We start from the raw sequence: 20206 nt of genomic DNA, 5'->3' as shown, positions 1-20206 counted from the left end.
TTAGATACTCTCAAGGGTTAATAAAATATACTCAATCCTATATCAGCAAATGAAGGCTGCCTTCCCCTTAGAATTTCCTGATTATCCTTTACATGACTTACAAATAGGTGATCTGGTATTCTTGAAATGCCACCACTAGAAAACCCACCTTGAGCCCAGATGGAAGGGATCTTATTCCAGTTTACTCTGCTAAAACTCCTGACAAATTATCAATTGTTCAACCTTGCATTCATGTTTCACAGTTAAAGAAATACAAGAAGAGCTATTCAGACTGGAGAAGTATTCTAACCAGAGACCTGAAACTGAGGCTATATCAGGAGTTCCAGAAGCAGACAACAGCCAGAAGCAGACAGTCATCCCAAGAACCTTTGAATAAGTAGACTGATATCATAAGGTAGTCAGCTTCTGCCCGAGGTCACAGAACAAGACTCACCTGGATTCCCCTTCCTTATCCCCTGCTTCTTTTTCCTTGTCATTTGCCTCGAGACTCTCCTGCTCTTTCCAACTCTTTTATCAAGATGTGTTTCTACCCACAATAACTTTCTACCTTCAACATGACCTTTCCTCACCTTAAACTTCATTTTTCTGCCCCTAAATTTAAGATTTTCTGCTCCTCCCTCTACTTCTTCCCCCTTTCCTACCTCTCAGTAAGACTTTTTCATCCACAGAACCTTTGGCAACCCTGGGCCAAACTTCACTAAAGTGAGCATACTCCATTGTAGCAGGCCTGCATATCCTTAACTCTTTTCTTATTGGAAGGTGGGCCCTATGTTCCTTCTCGTCATTGTAACTAATAGAATGTGGCTGAAGTGATGCTGCCTAACGTCTGTGTCTAGGTCAGACAATGTCCTGTGTCTTCTACCTGGTTCTCTTGGGATATATACTCTATGGGAAACCAGTCATCATGTAAAATGCATCTACCTGAAGGATGAATGCATATTAGACTATATGTAGGCATTTTTGTTGACAGTCCCAGCTGAGCTGGCAGCCAACGACCAGCATAAACTGCCATTCATGAGAGTTAGCCAGTCAAACCTTAACATAACTGTGGACATGACCAACAAGGGATTGCAACCCTAATTATGAAAGAACCTCAATAATGAAAATGCACAAAAAATGCACCCCAAGCCTACACATTGAATGTAGTTAATGAGGAAAATCCCATTTGCTACTGAATATTTTTTAGTCTACCAGTATCAGTATGTATAAGGTTTGCATTATTACATTCTCAGAGCCAAAGTTATACAAAATTAAAGTGTTTATAAAATATTCTGCTGGCACTCTGGATTACTTGGTAATTCTAAGTAATTCACTCAGTATAAAAGGATTATCAAAGTTCAGGGCAGAAGAAACAATTTTCTTTCATATTTTGAATTCCTTTGACATATGATTTGATACCATAGAATTCCTGATAAATGCATTCTTTCCCTAGGAAAATGTTTATTGAAAATTAATGAAGTAGGTCTATTTCATATTTCTTTGGAGAGTGTTTTTAAAATGAGCACTTGCATAAATACCCTAGAATAGGGCTTCCCTCGTGGCGCAGTGGTTGAGAGTCCGCCTGCCGATGCAGGGGACACGGGTTCGTGCCCCGCTCCGGGAAGATCCCACATGCCGTGGAGCGGCTGGGCCCGTGAGCCACGTCCGCTGAGCCTGCGCGTCCGGAGCCTGTGCTCCACAACAGGAGAGGCCACAACAGTGAGAGGCCCGCGTACCACACACACAAAAAAAAAACCAAAAAAAAAAAAAATACCCCAGAATAAAAGATAAAAGTTGCTTCTAATTTGAAACAAACACCTCACAGTATATTAGGGATATTAATTAAAAATGAACTCAGCCATTAAGTATGAAACAAAATTATTGCTTTCTTTTTGTTTCTTCCATACAAATATTTTGTCATACTTGCTTCTTTTATTCTCTTAAAAAGATACCAAGGGCATAAGGAAGCAGACGTTATTACATCAGAAACTGAATCTTGTGTCATATATTTTCCAGTGGTACCCATAACTAAGCTACCACAAGGACATTAAAAACATGAAGATATTCAGTGAAAATATAAAATTAAACCAAATGCCAATTTGAAGAAATGAATTTGTAATTGTCTTAGTGTTCTCTTAAAGGCTTAGGGAATGTAGAAAGGTAATCCGAAAGTCAACTTAGAATTGGATTGAGAAGAAATGAATAAATGTAGGAGAATAAAGAAAGCAAAAGTTGAGCTAATTTATTACTCTGAAAAAACTGATCAAGACATGGATTCAAAATTATCACTTTTATCATAGAAAATATGTTCAGCATATCTGTAAAATATTAACATCAGTATTATTACTACTACAGTAGAGTCTATCAAAATTAGGATGATACCCCCCCAAATTGAAAGCAAGTCTTACTGGAATCTGAATTAAATTATATATTCAGTAGGATGTGATATGCCCCCGTTCTTCCTCATCTTCTTTCTGAACCTAAATATGGGCCTGTGTTCTATGTCTCCAGTTAACTAACTCCAGGCAGAGTTCCCAGTCACATTTAAAGGCAGATTAGACTAATGAATTCTTTTCAACTTAAAAATAATCACGATAGCATTCTTGCAGAAAAAAACATTTCATTTCAAATCTTTATTGAGAGTTTTCCTTTGTGTCAACCAGAATTTTGAGACTTGTGTTGATTGTAATCTCTTATCACTGATGATTGAGTTACTTAGTTTTATCTGTCAGAAGCAATCACAAGGAGGCAATAGAGGATGGAACTTGTGTTATTTTAATAGAAATTATTTGGTTGCTCTGTTTTCATCAAATTACATGCAGTATACTATTACAGGATGATTAATTAACAAGGACACAATATAATAGCTCAGTTACTCTGAACTCTATGGATTATTTTCTACAACCAGGAAAGAATAAAGAAAATTTTACTTGTTAAAGACCCATAAAAGTTATGAAATCAGTTTATTTTATTATATTTTAGGTGGAATACATCTGGTATATGTTTAGTTAATTTTCACCTACACTAGAAACTTGTGATATAGAACATCTAAAATACACTCCTACTAGCAAACGCTCTGAACAAAATCCCAAGTGTTATGTAGGCCAGATGAACATACAGAACTGAATGAAGGAAAATCGATTTTTTACTCAAGAGGCAAATTTCTCAGAGTAAACAAGTATAGTACAATCTACTGACTGCCAAATAAGTAGAAATTCATTTTTGCACTCCTGATTGCAAAGGGAATATTTTCAACCTGAACAAACTGGGAAAGTTATGCAGAACATTTCATCAATTAGTGAAGGTGCAGAGCTCTCATTCATGCCCATAGCTGTGTTTCGTTGGAGCTGATTAACCCATTAAAAAATCCTGTTGTTTATGATAAACAATATACTTTGAAAAGACTTCATATATATAGATGTACTGGCTTTATCCAGTAAATAAGGATAAGGGGTTGCCACAACATAAAACAAAACAAACATACAACTGCTTTTTAAAAAATACTTGAAGTTTTTCAAAATCTCTGATTAGAAAAAGTCACTAATTATATATGTCAGTAAATTCCCAGAAACCCAAGAAATATACCAAGGCTCTCTTTTTTTCCCAAGAGTACTTCAAGGCAGATTTATATTCAAGGCAGATTTATATCTAACAACAATTAGCATCACCAACTTGTTTGTTAACTTATTGTGGAAACCAAAGTGCTTGGGGATTTTCCTTCTTTCTAGGTATACTTATTAAGCATCTCTTACATGCTTCGCACTGTGTTGGTTGTTGGGGATACAGTGGTTGAACCAGGGTGACCATGGATCCTACCCTCATCGAACCCAAGTGCATGATGATAGCAGACATTGCACAAGTAAGGACAACAGCATGGATCATTATGAAAGAGAATGATGGTGTGGTGGTGTTATAGGAACATACTTCTAGCTCTCCAGTATGCTTCCAGAAAGAAGCAACATTTAGGTTGAGACCTGAGAAATGAGTAGAAATCAGTAGGTGCCGGGGACACTGATGTTCTGCCCGGGTCACCTTTCATGAATGAAGGACTTACTCCCCCAGCTGGTGAGAATGTAGCACAAAGCTGTCAGGCCTCTCCAGGAAGTGCCCTCATCTGAAGAGAGCTACTTTATCCAAAGACACCCCTCCTTCCTTGGGAGACTACCTGCTAGTGACTAGCCAAGGGAGAAAGAGAAAAACGAGGCCTTCTTACTCCAAACTGGGATAAATTAGAAGAGTTAAGAGCTTGGATGAATCTTTGTTGGGTTTGCATCACAGAGCAATTTCTCCCTCTGCTAAATCCTGCATTTTTTTCTTTCTCCAATGTGTGTTGATTCCCGAGAACACTATTTGCATCTTTGCACCATCTGGCTCTGACTGGCCTCTCCAGCAACTTGCTGCCTTTGACATTTCCTTAGCTTCGTTCTCTCAGTCACACTGGCCTTCAGTGGCCCCATGTCCGTGTCCTGCTCTCTCCCCACCAAAGGACCTTTGCCCATGTGGCTTTTTCTGCCTGCAGTCTTCTCCTCTTCCTTCACCTTCTTACCTCTCTACAACCCTCAAATCTCTTTTCCTGGTAGAGTTTACACGGAGGAACCAAATTTCCTTATTATATGTATTCAGAGCACCGTTCACTTCTTGTCTTAATTATCACAGTTAAACTTTCACATTTTTTGTATGATATGTAGTTAATACATTGATTGACTAAATTAATGAATGACAAAATAATTAATGGCTCACACAGGACAATTTTTAAAATTTTTTTCTTCTGCCGAACCTGGGCAAGATGATTTTAAATCTCCTTATTCTGCTTTTGACGTGTTTCTAGATGCCTTAGAACTTTTCAGTGACCTTCTTACCATGCACAATTCAGAATGAATCAATTATTGATATGTCTCTGAGCAGCAGTGTTGAAGCTACATGCTTCAAAATATCCAGATTTTTCTTCCTTATTGTTACGGCCATTTTTTCCAAATACTTGTGATTTCTACATAATTAAGTTCTTCCTTATGGGATAGAACTAACGGCAGAGGGTAGTAACCATTCTGAGTATAAACCCATCAGCGAGACAGTTAATTTAAGCAATATGGATAATAGTTGTTACTGCTCTGTCTTGCTTCCTGCCATTTTTTATTATCAGCACAAGGAAGTTACCTCCCATGACTTATGACCTGCCAAGTGACCTATAATGTAATTGCTTTTCTCATTTCTTAGCCCAAACAAGTTGAGACCTGTTACCACACACAAAAAGTTATGCCTTATTATCTATTCATATATATTTGCCTGTTCTAAATATTACCCATTATTTTTGAGAAAAACCTTATGGTTTGAGGTTCTGATTGTCACATGTGGTATAAATTGATCCAAAGTATTTTTTTGAAAAAAATTAACATAATTCCTACTATAATCTAAATTAATATTTATATCCTGTTCTTTAATAATGACAAAGACTAATAACTTTAAATACTTCTCAAATAGATGAATGATTTTTTAACCTAAGAAATGACATTCTTCCACCATGGTCTCCTTTTTCTCGGGTAACCACAATGATTCAGACTTGATTATACTTTTGGGGGGAATATTAAGGTTCCACACAGCTGTCAAATGTCTACCAGCAAATTACATCTCACCAGTGAAATTGCCTCATTTTTGTTGCTCTCCTCTAAAAGCACACAGAAAGTTGATCACATGTTCATTTTGCTGTGAAGATTTTCAAGGTGCAGAGAAATCTTACCCACTTACAGCATTCTTGCAGTTCCAAATAGCCATTTTTAATTTACAATTTATAAAATAGTTTTTAAAAAATCAACAAGTACCCAGATATATACTGAATCTATAAAGCAGAAAGAATTGAAATATATGAAAAAGTTATAAACTGTGTATAAATATAGGATATATGTATGTTTTCTTCCTTTTGTGATTTTTAAATACCTGATTAGGTTGATCCTCAAGAATGATCTCTTCATTCTAATTTCATAATTTTATTTGTGAACTGACTAATCAATATTTCCCAAATCTTAATAAGAGTCATTTATTCTACTGGGTGTTAGGTCTTGTGCTCTAGGAACTCATATTCTTGTCAGTGAAAGAAATAAATATGATAACAGGTAATATTTGCTGTAGCTGTAACAAAGATCTTATGGGTACAGAGGACTAGAACAGGAGTGTGCATAATAGTTCTTTATTGAATAAATGAATGAAGAATATTGCCAAAATCAGTTGCCTTCTTACCAGGCCTGAAAAGTGAGCTAATCATAGACTCTGGGGGCCCATATACTCATGTTGTTAAGGACTTCTCAATGAAAACTTATCCAGGCTCATCTGCTCCCAGTTTCATTGTGGTAAATAAATTCCAATAATTAGAACTCTTTGTGGTTCTTCAAATAGAACATATTGTTTCATGTATCTTATGTCATATGTACACACTGTTCTCTCATCCTGAAATTCCTTCATCATCCTCCTATATATGCCTTGCGAACAACTATTTAATCTTCAAACCTGAGCTTTAAATGTCTGTTGACTGAAAGAATATATTGAGAAAGTAGGTGGTGAGTTTGCAAATATGAACAATATATAAACCCAGTGGAGCTCACATTCTGTGGAGTTGTAGCAGACTATTTTTGCCAAAGCTGACTGTAATAATCTTTCAACATGCTCTTGCACAGTACGATTTGGGCACCTCATCCTTTGAGAAGAAGAGTCTAAGACTACATCCCTTGAATCTGGGCAACCTTGTGACTATTTTGACAAATAAAGTATGGTAAAATGATGCTATGTGATTTCTGAGGCTGAGTAGTAAAAGGAAATTAAATCCTGAGATATTCATAGAACTCTGATACACTATGTAAGAAGTCTGGCTACCTGAAGGCTTCCATGCTTTGAAGAAGCCTGGGTCACATGGGGAGGCCACAGGTGATGATGTGGTAGATGCTAAAATCCCAGCTGACAGCTAGAATCAGCCAGCAGATATGTGAGTAAACAAACATCCAGATGACTTCAGCCCCAATCATCAAGTCACTGCCAGCCTTTCAGTCTTCCCAGTTGAAACCCCAGACATGGTGGATGGGAGATGAGCCATCTGCACTCTCTGTTCAAACTCCTGACAGAATAAATAAACATAATAGAACAATTCTCTTCAAGGCACAAAGTTTTTAGCCGTCTGTTATACAACAATAGTGATAACACAAAGAGTAATACATATAATTATTATTCTTCCTTCTTGTTGTCTGATTTTCACAAAGCTTCATCTTCTTTGTATTTGTCTTTACTAACTAGCATAGTACCTCAACTAAATTAACATCTATTGATGACCCACTATAAGTCAATAACTTACAGACATTTTTTAAAACATAAAAAATTGCATAGTTCTTTAAATTGTTGGCCATATCATAGTTTTGATTTTGGTTTATTTTCTGATATTAAAGGAGAGTGACATCTTGTGTTTCTTATACATAAATATAGCAAATTTTTCTAATATTAAAATTATATCCTATTTGACTAAGTAGAACTTTTACCTTGGAATTTTGTTGAATAAATCAAAGAATGAATTATTTCTAAATTATTTTTCATGTATTGATTTCAAATACTAGATCTAAGATTACAAAAGATAGTGATTAAATTACAAAGAGAAATTGTATCTATTGCCTAAGGAATGTTTCTAACTGGCTGAGGATATAAGTCATAGTCATTAAAAGAAAAGAAAGTTTTCATTTCAGTTATAATGAAATAAGTAGATTCAAACCTGTACTCCAACTGAATGCAACTAAAAACCCTGAGTTCATTAAGAAGTTACTGAAATAATCTGAAAAGTAATCATAGCAGGTAAATTGGGGTAGGAAACCCAAACTCAGAGTAATAGAGTTTGCTATTTGTTTTTTGACTCCGTTAAGCTTAACCCTGGAGCCAAAGGCAACCAAAAACCCAGAATTAAGCAGCACTTCTGAACAGAAATAGCTCCAAGGAATCCTCTCTTTTTCTTGTCCAAGAAATGAGCAAGAGTGCCACTGAGGGTTAGAAAAAGTGGAGAAGATGTGAAGTTTTATTTTAGTTTTTTTACCACTCTTTTCTATCACCCATACAATCCCAGGGCAGCAAAGGAGGTGGCAACGGTGAAATCATTGGCACAAGACAGGCCTTACAACTCAGAAGGAAGGGAACCTTTCTCTGTGACCAGAGGAAATGTGATACCAAGACTATGGGGAAAATCCCCATTGTTTTTCCCTCACTCTCCCCTCCCAGTCCTTGGAAACAGAGGTAGACACAACAATAGAAGTGTATGAAAGAGCCCAAGTTTCTAACTAGACAGCCACAGGAGGTGGCCACTTCGAGCTGGGAAATGATAGTGAGGAAGGAGTTCAACAAAGCAGTGACACAAAGTTTGGTATAAACTCAAGGACTCACTACAGAAATGCTATCATTTCAGTATGATTATAAACAGTATATCAAAGGCTTTTAGATTATACTATGGGATAGATGACCAGCCAGGTCCAGACTGTCCATTGGGTGGTATATAGAACTGAAGATCACTGCAGACACTTTGAAAAATGAACTGACCTAAGACTATCAGTCCATATACAGTTTGGAAGTTGCAGTCTATACTGAAATAAAAGATCCTACTAAAATGGCAACAATAACAACAAACAATTTCTATAGAAATTAAACTAGACCTATAGACTGATAACATAGTATTCAAAATGTCCAGGATAAAAACTAAAATGACTTAACATAAAAGAAACAGGAAAATTTCAAAAACTTTCAAGGGAAAAGACAATTAACAGAAACCAATACTGACATGAAACAAATGTTGAAATTAATAAAGAGTTTAAAGCAACCATTATAACTGTACTATAAGTAAGAAAAGATACTTTTGAAATGAATTTAAAGGCAAGACATCTCAACATGCAAGTAGGTGTAAAGCAAGAGAACAGTAACAAAAATTCACTCAAAGTCCTCAAGAACAGGATGGAAATGACAGAGTAAAGAACCAGTGAACTTGAAGATACATCAATAATAATTGTCCAGTCTGAATAACAAGGAGAAATAAATTGACAAACAAAAACCAGAGCTTCCAAAACATGCAGGGCAACACAAAGACATCTAACATTTGTGTCATTGAAGTCCTAGGAGGAAAGGAAAAAGAGTTTGCTTCATAAAACATTTGAAGAAGTAATGCCTGAAAATTTTACAAATTGGGAGGAATACAAAAACTTACAGGCTCCAAAACTCAACAAATCTTAAGCAGAATTAACCCACAGAAACCTATGCCCAGGAAAATTTATAATCAAACAGCTGAAAACTAAATGAAAATAAAAAGTCTTAAATGTAGCCATAGAAAACTGATGCATTGCATGTAGGGGAATAACAATTTGAAAGCCTGTAAACCTTTCATCAGAAACCATGGAGGTCAAAAGGCAGTGCAGATATATTTATGAAGTGCTGAGTGAAAATAAATGTTAACTCATAATTCTGTATCCATAAAATATAAATGCCAGGAATTAAGCTCAATTAAAGACATTCTCAGATGAAGGAAACTAAGGGAATGCTATAAGAAATTTTTCAAAAGAAGGAAAAAGATACAGGAGAGAAAATTGGAACATTATGAATGAAGGAAAAGTGACAGAAATGGTATATATCTGGGTAAATGTAATAGAGAATTCTTCTCCTTCTGAGTTCTTTAAAACATGTATTATTGTTAAAAGCAGAAGTTACCACTGTGCTTGCTGTAGTGTTAAATGTCTGTAGATGTAATTTATATGCAGCTACAATATAAAGGGGAAGAGTGAAGGGATGTATATTGTGGTAAGGGATCTGTATTTCAGTTGAAGTGATAAACTATTCTATGGAGATTATGAAAAGTAAAATGCATAAAGTAATCTCTAGAGAAACTAGTAGTGTTTTCTTCAAAAATATGTAGTGAAAAGGATTATATATTTTTATATATAATATAAAAGGATATAGTAAAATATTCAACTAATCTAAAAGAAGGCAAGAAATGGGAAACACAGAAGAAAAGAAGAAAGAAGAGGAGTAGAAGGAGGAGGGGGAGGGGAAGGGAAGGAGAAGACGACCACCACTTCCATGATCACCACAACCAGTAGCACCTGAGGGATCAAACAAAATAAATATTAAAATGCTAGACCTAAGTTCAAATACTGTGATTATATAAGTGTAAAATATCTAAACAGACCAATTAAAAGACAGAAATTGTTGGAATTAATTCTAAAACATGTTATCTATAAGGAATCCACTTTAAACATAATGCTATATGTAGGATCAGAGTAAAACGATAGAAGGAGAATGTACCATGCAAAAGGTAAAAACTAATTAAATTAAACTTGGTTGGAATAGCTATATTAAAATCAGACAAAGTAGCCAAAGGCATTGCATAACAAAAAAGGGTTAATTCACCAAGGACATAATAATATAAAATGTGTATACATCTAAAAACAGAGCTTCAAAATACATGAAACAAAAATTGATAAAATGGAAAGGAGACTTGGACAAATTCACATTATATTTGGAGACTACATCAGCGCCCTCTCAGTAATCAATATAGTAAACAGAAAATCAACAAGGATATATTTGAACTAAAAAAGATTATCAAACACTAACAATGAATCATCCTAAAAGGAAATGAAAAAAAATTCCTTAACAATAGCATCAAAAATAATAAAATACTAACAACAAATTTAGCAAGGAGGTAAAAGACTTGTACATTGAAAACTACAAAACATCCGTGAAAGAATTTTAAAAGACATAGTAAAATGGAAACATATCCTGTTATCAACAAACTCCAACTAGAAAAACCACAAAGAGATCTACACCTAGACCTATCACAATCAAATTGTGAGAAGACAAAACAGAATCTTGAAAGCAGCAAGAGAGAATTGACTCATCAGATACAAGGGTTTTAACATAAGATGAATAGCTAATGTTTCACCAGAAATAGTAGAGGCCAAAATACAATGGGATGATGTGTTCAAAGTGATAAAAGAAACAAAAGATTGTAAACCATGAATTCTATTTCCAGAAAATCTACCCTGCAAAAATGAAGAATTTAAGATATCCCCAGATATACAAAAACAGAGACCCGTCACTAGCAGGCATGTCCTATAAGAAATACTAATGGCCTGGGGGGTGGGGGTGGGGTTCCATGCAGGCTGAAATGAAAGGACATTGAACAGTACCTTGAATCCACGTGAAGAAATAAAGAACACTGGTAAACGTACATACACAGTCAAATATAAGATGCTGTATAAATGTATTTTGTATTTTAATTTTTTCTCCTATCTCATTTAAAAGACACCACATAAAGCAATTATAAATCTTTGCTAATGGGCACACAATCTATAAATTTTTATTACAATAACAGCAGAAAGGAGGGGAAATGGAGGTACACAGAAGCAATTTTTTGGTACAGTATTGAAATTAAATTGGTATTAATCCAAACTACATTGATAAAGATTAAGATGTTGATAATAACCCCTAGGGCAACCACTAAGAAAATAGCTCAAAAATACATAGTAGGAGAAACAACAACATTTAAATGGTACACTAGAAAATATCTATTTAACACAGAACAGTATGGAAGAATGGAGTGTAAAGAGATATTAATCATACAAGAAACAAATAGCAAAATGACATATAAACTCTAACTTATCAGTAATTAAATTAAAAGGATTTAAACACACCGATTAAAAGGCAGATAGAATTGATTTTAAAAAGGATGATCCAGTGGAGCAGAATAGAAAGCCCTGAAATAAATACACTCACTTGCAGTCAACTGATCTTCAACGATGGTGCTAAGAACACACAACTGGGAAAGAAATAGTCTCTTTAGCAAGTGGTACTGAGAAAACTAGATATCCACAGGTAAAAGAATGAAGTTGGACCCTTTATCTATTACAGCCATTTAATTTCTAGTAATAAAAACATCCTTCCCCACCCCCAGAATACTTAAGGCTAGATAGTTTCACTAGTGAACTTGTCAGACTCGAAGAAGAAATAACACAGATTCTACAAAATCTCTTCCAGAAAAAAAGAGGAGGGAAAACTTTCCCACTCATTTTATAAGGCCATAATTATCCTGATACTAAAACCAAAGACAGTATAAGAAAAGTAAAATAAATACCAATATCTTTCATGAACGTTGACACAAAAATCATCAAAAATATATTACCAGTGAAAATATATGAATGGCAAATAATCACATCAAATGAAGTTCACTGTCATTAATAATTAGGGAAGATACAAAGTAAAACCACAAGGAATAACCCCTACATACCTATTAGACTGCCTAAAATCACCACCACCATCATCATCTAAATAACTGACAATACCAAGTAATGGGAATGATGTGGAGCAACTGGAATTCCCACACTTAATGGTGAGAATGCAAAATGATAAAGCCACTCTGGATAACAGTTTTTTAATAAAATTAAACGTAAACTTACCCAGAAATAGGGTCAAAACTAGAGTGAAACAAGTGAGGCATTCATCTGAAGAACAAAATTTAAGGGCATGTCAAAAAACGCAGTAATTGCAATAAATATTATTTTAATATAATATTTTAAAATATCAAAATTAATGCCAAAATACATAAAGAACAAAACATGAAAATTTGAACTAGAGAAAGGATCAGTGTTACTGATTATCCCTTAGGCCTCTGGCTCCTGTGTGTCTCAGCATAGCCCTGCCCAGCAGTCTCACACCCAGGTAATGATCCCAGAAAAATGAAAATATGTTTACACATAAACCTGTATACAAATGTTTATAGCAACTCTAGTCATAATTGCCAAAACCTGGAGACATACAGAAGTCCTTTAAAGAGTGAATGGATAAATAAACCATGGTAAATCCACGTACTGGTATACTACTCACAAAAAGAAGCAAGCCATTAATACACGTGACAATTTAGATGAATCTTAAAGGCATTATGATGAGTGAAAGAAGACATTCTGAAAAGACTACATGCTATATAATTTCATTTATATGACCTAAGCAAAGCAAAACTATAGGGATTGAGAACAGATTAGTGGCTACCAGATATTAAGGATAGCAAGAGTGTTTACAAATGTGCAACAGGAAGGAGTTTTTAGCAGTGATGGGATTTTTCTGTATCTTTATTCTGGTGGCAGTTACAGGAATATATACCTTTGTGAAACTCAGAACAAAGCAACCAATAGTAAATAAGTGAGCTATTCAGTAAGTAACTACATACATACATACATACATAAAACAAGTTAACACTATATTGGCATCATAAAGTGAAGTGTGAAACTTGAAAAATAGAATTTAAGTATCAATAGATGGAAAGAAGGTAAGAAGGGAATTTTAGGAGCCTAAAGAAATGAAGGCAGCTGAGAGGTAGTGATGCATGAAAGAGGCTCTGGAAATAGTGACCCTTTGCATAGATTGAAGCAGAGGATCTGTCTTAAACATTGGAGAGGAAACCTGGAAAGTCCAAGTAGCCTGGTACTATAGACAACATTTATAAGTGGAACACTACTCTGCGTAAGTGACAGGGAAACTTTGAATGATTTTGATAAGGGAAGTGACATGTTATAACAATGTACCTATAAGGGAGATTAGTTTAATGACACTCTGTAAGGTGGGTTAGAGGTGAAAGAGACTAATTGTATTAGCCCAAACATGAAGAGAAAAGCATCCAAGCTAAAATGATATTATTGTGATTGAATTTTTTTTAAATTAGAGTGACAAATAGTTTCAACATCGGATATAATTTTTAAAATATAATTTCTTGTGACCTGTTTCAACTGTTCTTTGTTAATATTGATATTGCAAAATGTTTCTAACATTTGTTCTGAGGATCACAATGATTATTGGTAAAACCAGTTGAAAATATTTCCCTAAGCCTGAAAAACTCTTTTGAAGGTAGTAAATATATTTGGATTAAAAAAACTAATAATTTGCAGTATTTGTAGCTAATTGAAAGAAAATGGTTTAATGACAATACTGTAACATATTCAAAATGGCTAACTGAGAGCCTTTGCTATCAAAGATGAGAACTCCAGTTATAATATTGATAGGCGATCGGACATTTCACTGCTCGTTATTTTTGACCTAAGTCCATAGAATGCATTCATACCTACCCAGTGCCTTTGTAAAGTTCATTTCTATGGTAGATAGAGACCATCCTGAGATACCACAAAGCACAGACAGGCAAGTCATGCCAAAACCATTCTTCTGGCAATTGTAAAATGAAGAAAATCAATAAATTAGGTATTACCCTCCCAAATTCATACATCTCCCACCTTGTCTGGCACCAATGAGGGAAGTATTCAATATGACTTGGGGACATGAACCTCTTACTTCTCCACCCACTAAAGTTTAGCAGTCTGTGTTGAGTGGACACAATTAAACCTCATTAGGGAAAAATCTGCCTTATTCAAACAAAATACCATTTCTCTAGCATGTGGCAAAGAAACTTAAAATAATTAATACCAGTTCCTAGTCAGTATTTCAAATATAAAATAACAGGGAGCATTTATAGTCAACCAAAGTGTACTCAAAATATACTGTACATGTGCATGTGAGACAGGCTGAAATGTTGTCATGTAGCATATGATATTACAAGTACAATAAGGACAGTTATAGTAAAACAGGAAAATAAGATAGAAAATGGAATTAACGTGTCACCCAATCATCTCCACTTAGTTAAAGCATTTCATAAGATAGCACTTTTAAATCTTACTGGAAAAAAACCCACATATGTTAAAAAGTAAAATGCATTGGGTTGCCCACTGAAAACCAATAGAAAAATTTTCCTAAAGAATCAATATCTAGTTATTTCCTTTTGCCTCCAACTTTCTTCGGTATTTACTTTGCGGACACTATGTTTTAACAAATATACTAGATGTATAAAGTTTGAGCATAGAAGCCATGCTGCTCTGGCTTAAGCAGAAAAAGAAGACATAATAGGATTTTCCATCTTAAATTTTGTTTCACAGTTGAGTGTAAATTGCATTAGCAAAAATGAGCCACATACTTTTTCTTGATATATTACCTTCTCTGACTTGTCAGCCTAGAGCCAGTAATAGATTACTTAAAGAAGCCGAGCCTTTCAGTGTCAATGACACCATCCACTTCAAGTTCAGTGATGACCAACATTATGGGAAACTTCCAGATCCTATCGTGCACTCTATTATCAGTGTGACTTGAGACACTGAATAAGAGATGTGTAAAAAATGCTTGTGAGGAAAACAAAGAAAACCATAGCATGTTAAATCAATATCCACGGTGAAAATGTAAACCTTGAGATTTTGGCAAAGCCATTGTGGGTTTTCTTTAAAAAGTGCAGGTGGCTATAAACTTGATTTCAGAAATAATTTTTATGCTACAGTTTAAATTGTTATGTTCCCTTCAGGGTAATCATTTTGTAGGGCATCTTATCTAGGCTCCGTTTGTTTACTAAGAGCTGGTAGCTTGTATCTAATGGGTGCCACAAATATAACCAGCAGAAACTTTTATAAAGAATACAAGGAAAGATTTGGAAAATAAACCCAAGTATTTGGATAATAGGCAGGATACATGAGGGTTTTTTGTTTAAAATGGCTAATTGTAAAATAGTCATTTTAACTCTTTCATCTCTTCACATAGAAAATGCATATTTTCTGTGAATACTTGCAAAGCCTCGTGACATTACCTAAGAAAGATTTCTATTTTTTAAATTAAATTACAACGACTGATGACCACAGACACGTACCAGCATAACACCCTATTGTTAATATCACTTCAATGTGTTAAGGGAACTGAGAGTAGAGCCCACCGTACAGTAGGGCAAAACATTGTTTAAATTTGGCGGTTATGGAAAAGGGAGAAGAAGAAATCTGTTTGTTGACTGTTACCAGCTATTGAACTGATGGCTCTCTGCAACATCTTTTTAGGGACGATGTTCTTTTCCTAAGTTCACATTCCTTTGTGGACTTTCATACACATACTACTGAGGCACAGATCCTCAAACATGGACCGTAATCTGTGATGTCAAAGCCTAAGGGCATGAGGGGAAGCTGCAAACAACATGTTTGGCCTCAGATGCAAACAGTACTTTCCCTACTGATCTGTCTGCCGTGGAAAGTTGCCCCAAGAACTCTCATCAGTTTGGCAGGTTGGGTTTTGTGTAAAGTAAGTGCTTCAAGTGCTGGCTTAGCCTAGCCAGGTATTTAAGGTTTGCCAAGATCTCCCATCACATCTTTTAAGCCACACTTAAAAGAGAATCCCTTTTATAGTGACATTTTGTGATCGTCCTTGTAACTTCTCTGTGTCTTCTGTGGGTGAACTGCTAGCCATGTCAAGGTTGGGAGGAACTAGAACTTGAAATTAGACAAAGATGGATTCTATAGTTTTGTGACCTACTGTATGCACCCTTAGAAAAGTTACATAATTCCATGCAGTCTCTGTTTACTCATATTTATATCAGAGATTTGTATGCAATTAAGTGGTATATGTAACACACACACAATGTTTGGCATATCATAAATTCTCTAGATATGTTAGCTTTCTCCTCTTTCTCGTATCTTTTCTAGTGACAAAAAACAAAATACATCAAATTGTAAGTAAATGTGAAAATTAATTTCTGAATATGTAAATGAGTACCATCTGTGTATCTGTGAATCAAATTATGAATTTGACCTCAATCCCAGGTTATTGACATTCCTGATATAATTAAAATGGCTTTGGCAAATGGATGCCTTCCTTAGCTACCTTTCACTTTCTTTCTTTCTTCTTTACTTTTAAAAACTGAGGTACATTTTGCATCCACTGAAATAAGTTTCTTCATGCCCCTTCCCAGTCAATCACTCCATCCACAGGCAACCTCTCTTCTGATTTCAATTATCATGAGTTAGTTTTGCCTGTTTTACAGCCTCATATGAATGGAACCATACTCTTCTATTTTTTTCACACAGCATGAAATGTTTGAGATTCATCCATGTTGATCTACATAACACTAAGTTATTGGTTTTTATTGGAGAGTGGTATTCAATTGCATAAATATATCAGAATTATTTATCCATTCCCCTCCATTTTTGCACTTATTTCTTTGTTAGTGTTTCAGTTCGGAAAATACAGTTGATCATTTGAGCAGGTAAAAAGTTACAGGGATTGTTAAGATAACTAGTATTTCAGAATATATTCCAAGACAGATGATATGTATGGGTCAAATCTGGCACACCACCTGTTTTTATAAATAAAGTTTTATTGGAACACAACTATGCTTATTCGCGTATATATTATTTATACCTGCTTCCATGCTACCATGGAAGCATCCACAAAGTCTAAAGTATTTCTGTTTGACTCTTTACAGAAAAAGTTTGCTGATCCCTGTTCTAGAATGATTATCAGACTGATTAATGCTATATGCATCTGCACCTAATCAAAATGTTTTCACTGACTTAAGTTATAATATTACATCTTTGATTTTTATTTAAAATCAATATAAAATGACCAAAGGCCATGGAAATAATATTCCTCCATCTTTAATTAACAAACATAATTTTAGGTCATTGACCATTATTATGTAGTACAATGTATCTTAAAATACTCAAACTAAAAGTTACCTAGAATTTATCAAAGAGATACATTGTTCTGAAGCAATGGTACATTTTCCTTTACCAAACCATGAAAATATGTAATGCATAGTATTTTCTACCTTGCCATTCAAGAAGAGTTAAATTTAATACTTTATGCTGAGGTTTTATTATAATTATTTATTCTGATTCTTTCATAATTTTGAACTATTGCTTTTATATTTACTGGTGTTATTTATGTGTATCTCTTCCAGTGAAGCAAATCAAATACATTTGCAACAAGGAATGACAGAAATCAATTAATATGTAAATATATGCATAAAATAGAATTGTTAAAATACATCAAACCATCACACAACACTCATAGAAAATTATGAATCTCATGCACACAAGTTGTCCTAACTTGGTTTCCAAATTCTTACCAAGAAGCTGTAAATCCAAAAAAATTTGACTGAGTATAAATATGGGCATTGACTCTGCCCATATTTACCAATATTATCTCCTCCTCTTCTAGTATTTGCTGGTGTTTTTTCATATCACTAAATTAACACAGTTTTTAAAAGTGTGAACAAATACTAAAAGTTAAGCACAGAAAACTATGAAAATCAAAGATAAAATGGGGGTAATATTTCAGGTGTAGAGCAAAGTGATTCAGTTTTTTGTTTTTTGTTTTTACATCTTTATTGGAGTATAATTGCTTTACAGTGGTGTGTTAGTTTCTGCTTTATAACAAAGTGAATCAGCTCTACATACATATATCCCCATATTTCCTCCCTCATGCGTCTCCCTCTCACCCTCCCTATCCCACACAACATTGTAAATCAACTGTACCCCAATTTAAAAAAATATATCTCGGGGCTTCCCTGGTGGCGCAGTGGTTGAGAGTCCACCTGCCAATGAAGGGGACACGGGTTCATGCCCCGGTCCAGGAAGATCCCAAATGCCATGGAGCGGCTCGGCCCATGAGCCATGGCCACTGAGCCTGCACGTCTGGAGCCTGTGCTCCGCAACGGGAGACGCCACAACAGTGAGAGGCCCACGTACTGCAAAAATAATAATAATAATAATAATAATAATATAATAATAATAATAATAATAATATTTCAAACTTAAAAATAATTAAATAAAAATAAAAATTTTTAAATGGGGGTAATATTGATATTTATAACTTAAGTTCTTTGTGTGTGTGTGCATTTGAATTACCTATTTTCTGAATGAGTGTGATTCACAGAGTGTTAGAACAGAAAGGCATGTTAGAAATTCTGCAATTAATCCCCTCATCCTATTAGATGAAGAAGACAAAGCCCGACAGATGTTCCCTGGTGCACCAAAGTCAATGGGAACACCAGGGGCAGAATTAGAGCCAGTTTGTACTGTAATAGTTTATTATCACACCTTGTTGCCTTACCCTTCCTTCCTTCCTCCCTCCTTCCCTCTCTTCCTTCCTTCTTGAAGTGTAGTTCAGTTACAGTGTTTCAGATGTACAGCAAAGTGATTGTTATACATATATATATATATATATATATATATATATATATATATATATATATATATGTGTAGCATTCTTTTTCAGATTCTTTTCCATTACAGGGTATTTACAAGATATTGAATATAGTTCTCTATGCTATACAGTAGGTCCTTGTTGGTTATCTATATTATATATAGTAGTGTATATGTGTTACTTCCAAATTCCCAATTTGTCCCTCCTCTGTCTTTTCCCCTTTGTTAACTACAAGTTGGTTTTCTATGTCTGTGAGTCTATTTTTGTCTTGTAAATAAGTTCATTTGTATCATTTTTTTAGATACACATATAAGTGATATCATATGATATTTGTCTTTTTCTGTCTGACTGACTTCACTTAGTATGATAATCTCTAGGTTCATCCATGTTGCTGCAAATGGCATTATTTCATTCTTTTTTATGGCTGAATAATAGTCCATTGTGTGTATATGTGTGTGTATATATATATATATATATATATATACCACATCTTCTTTATCCATTCATCTGTGGATGGACACTTAGGTTGCTTCCATGTCTTGGCTATTGTAAATAGTGCTGCTATGAACATTGGGGTACATGTATCTTTTCAAATTGGAATTTTAATCTTTTCCAGAAATATGTCCAGGAGTGGGATTGCTGGCTCATATGGTAACTCTATTTTTAGTTTTTTAATGAACCTCCATACTGTTTTCCATAGTGGCTGCACCAGCTTACATTCCCACCAACAGTGTAGGAGGGTTCCCTTTTCTCCACACCCTCTCTAGCATTTATTATTTGTAGACTTTTTAATGATGGCCATTCTGATTGGTGTGAGGTGATACCTCATTGTGTGTGTTTTTTTTAAATATTTACTTATTTATTTATTTCACTGTGTTGGGTCTTAGTTGTGGCATGCAGTATCTTTAGTTGTGGCATGCAAACTTTTAGTTGGAGCATGTGGGATCTAGTTCCCTGACCAGGGATTGAACCCAGGCCCCCTGCATTGGGAGTGCAGGTCCAGTGGCAGTGGGAATCTCAGCCACTGGACCACCGGGTAAGTCCCCTCATTGTGGTTTTTGATGTGCATTTCTCTAATTATTAGCGATGTTGAATATCTTTTCATGTGCCTGTTGGCCATCTGTATGTCCTCTTTGGAGTAATGTATGTGTAGGTCCTCTGTCCATTTTTTGATTGGGTT

At 34.9% G+C, this 20206-nt stretch overlaps 1 protein-coding gene across 1 annotated transcript in view; it reads left to right on the top strand.

Moving 5' to 3' along the window:
* Positions 1-20206, top strand: part of LOC308609441 (melanoma-associated antigen B16-like) — a gene marked incomplete at its 3' end in the record, with an annotated part of 609526 nt that overhangs the window by 433835 nt on the left and 155485 nt on the right. The window lies entirely within an intron of this gene.

Source organism: Mesoplodon bidens (genome assembly GCF_964165515.1).
Source record: "Mesoplodon bidens genome assembly, chromosome: X".
NCBI lineage: Eukaryota > Metazoa > Chordata > Mammalia > Artiodactyla > Ziphiidae > Mesoplodon > Mesoplodon bidens.
Note: the sequence above shows the minus strand (reverse complement) of the source record. Positions and strands in the feature narration are given on the sequence as shown.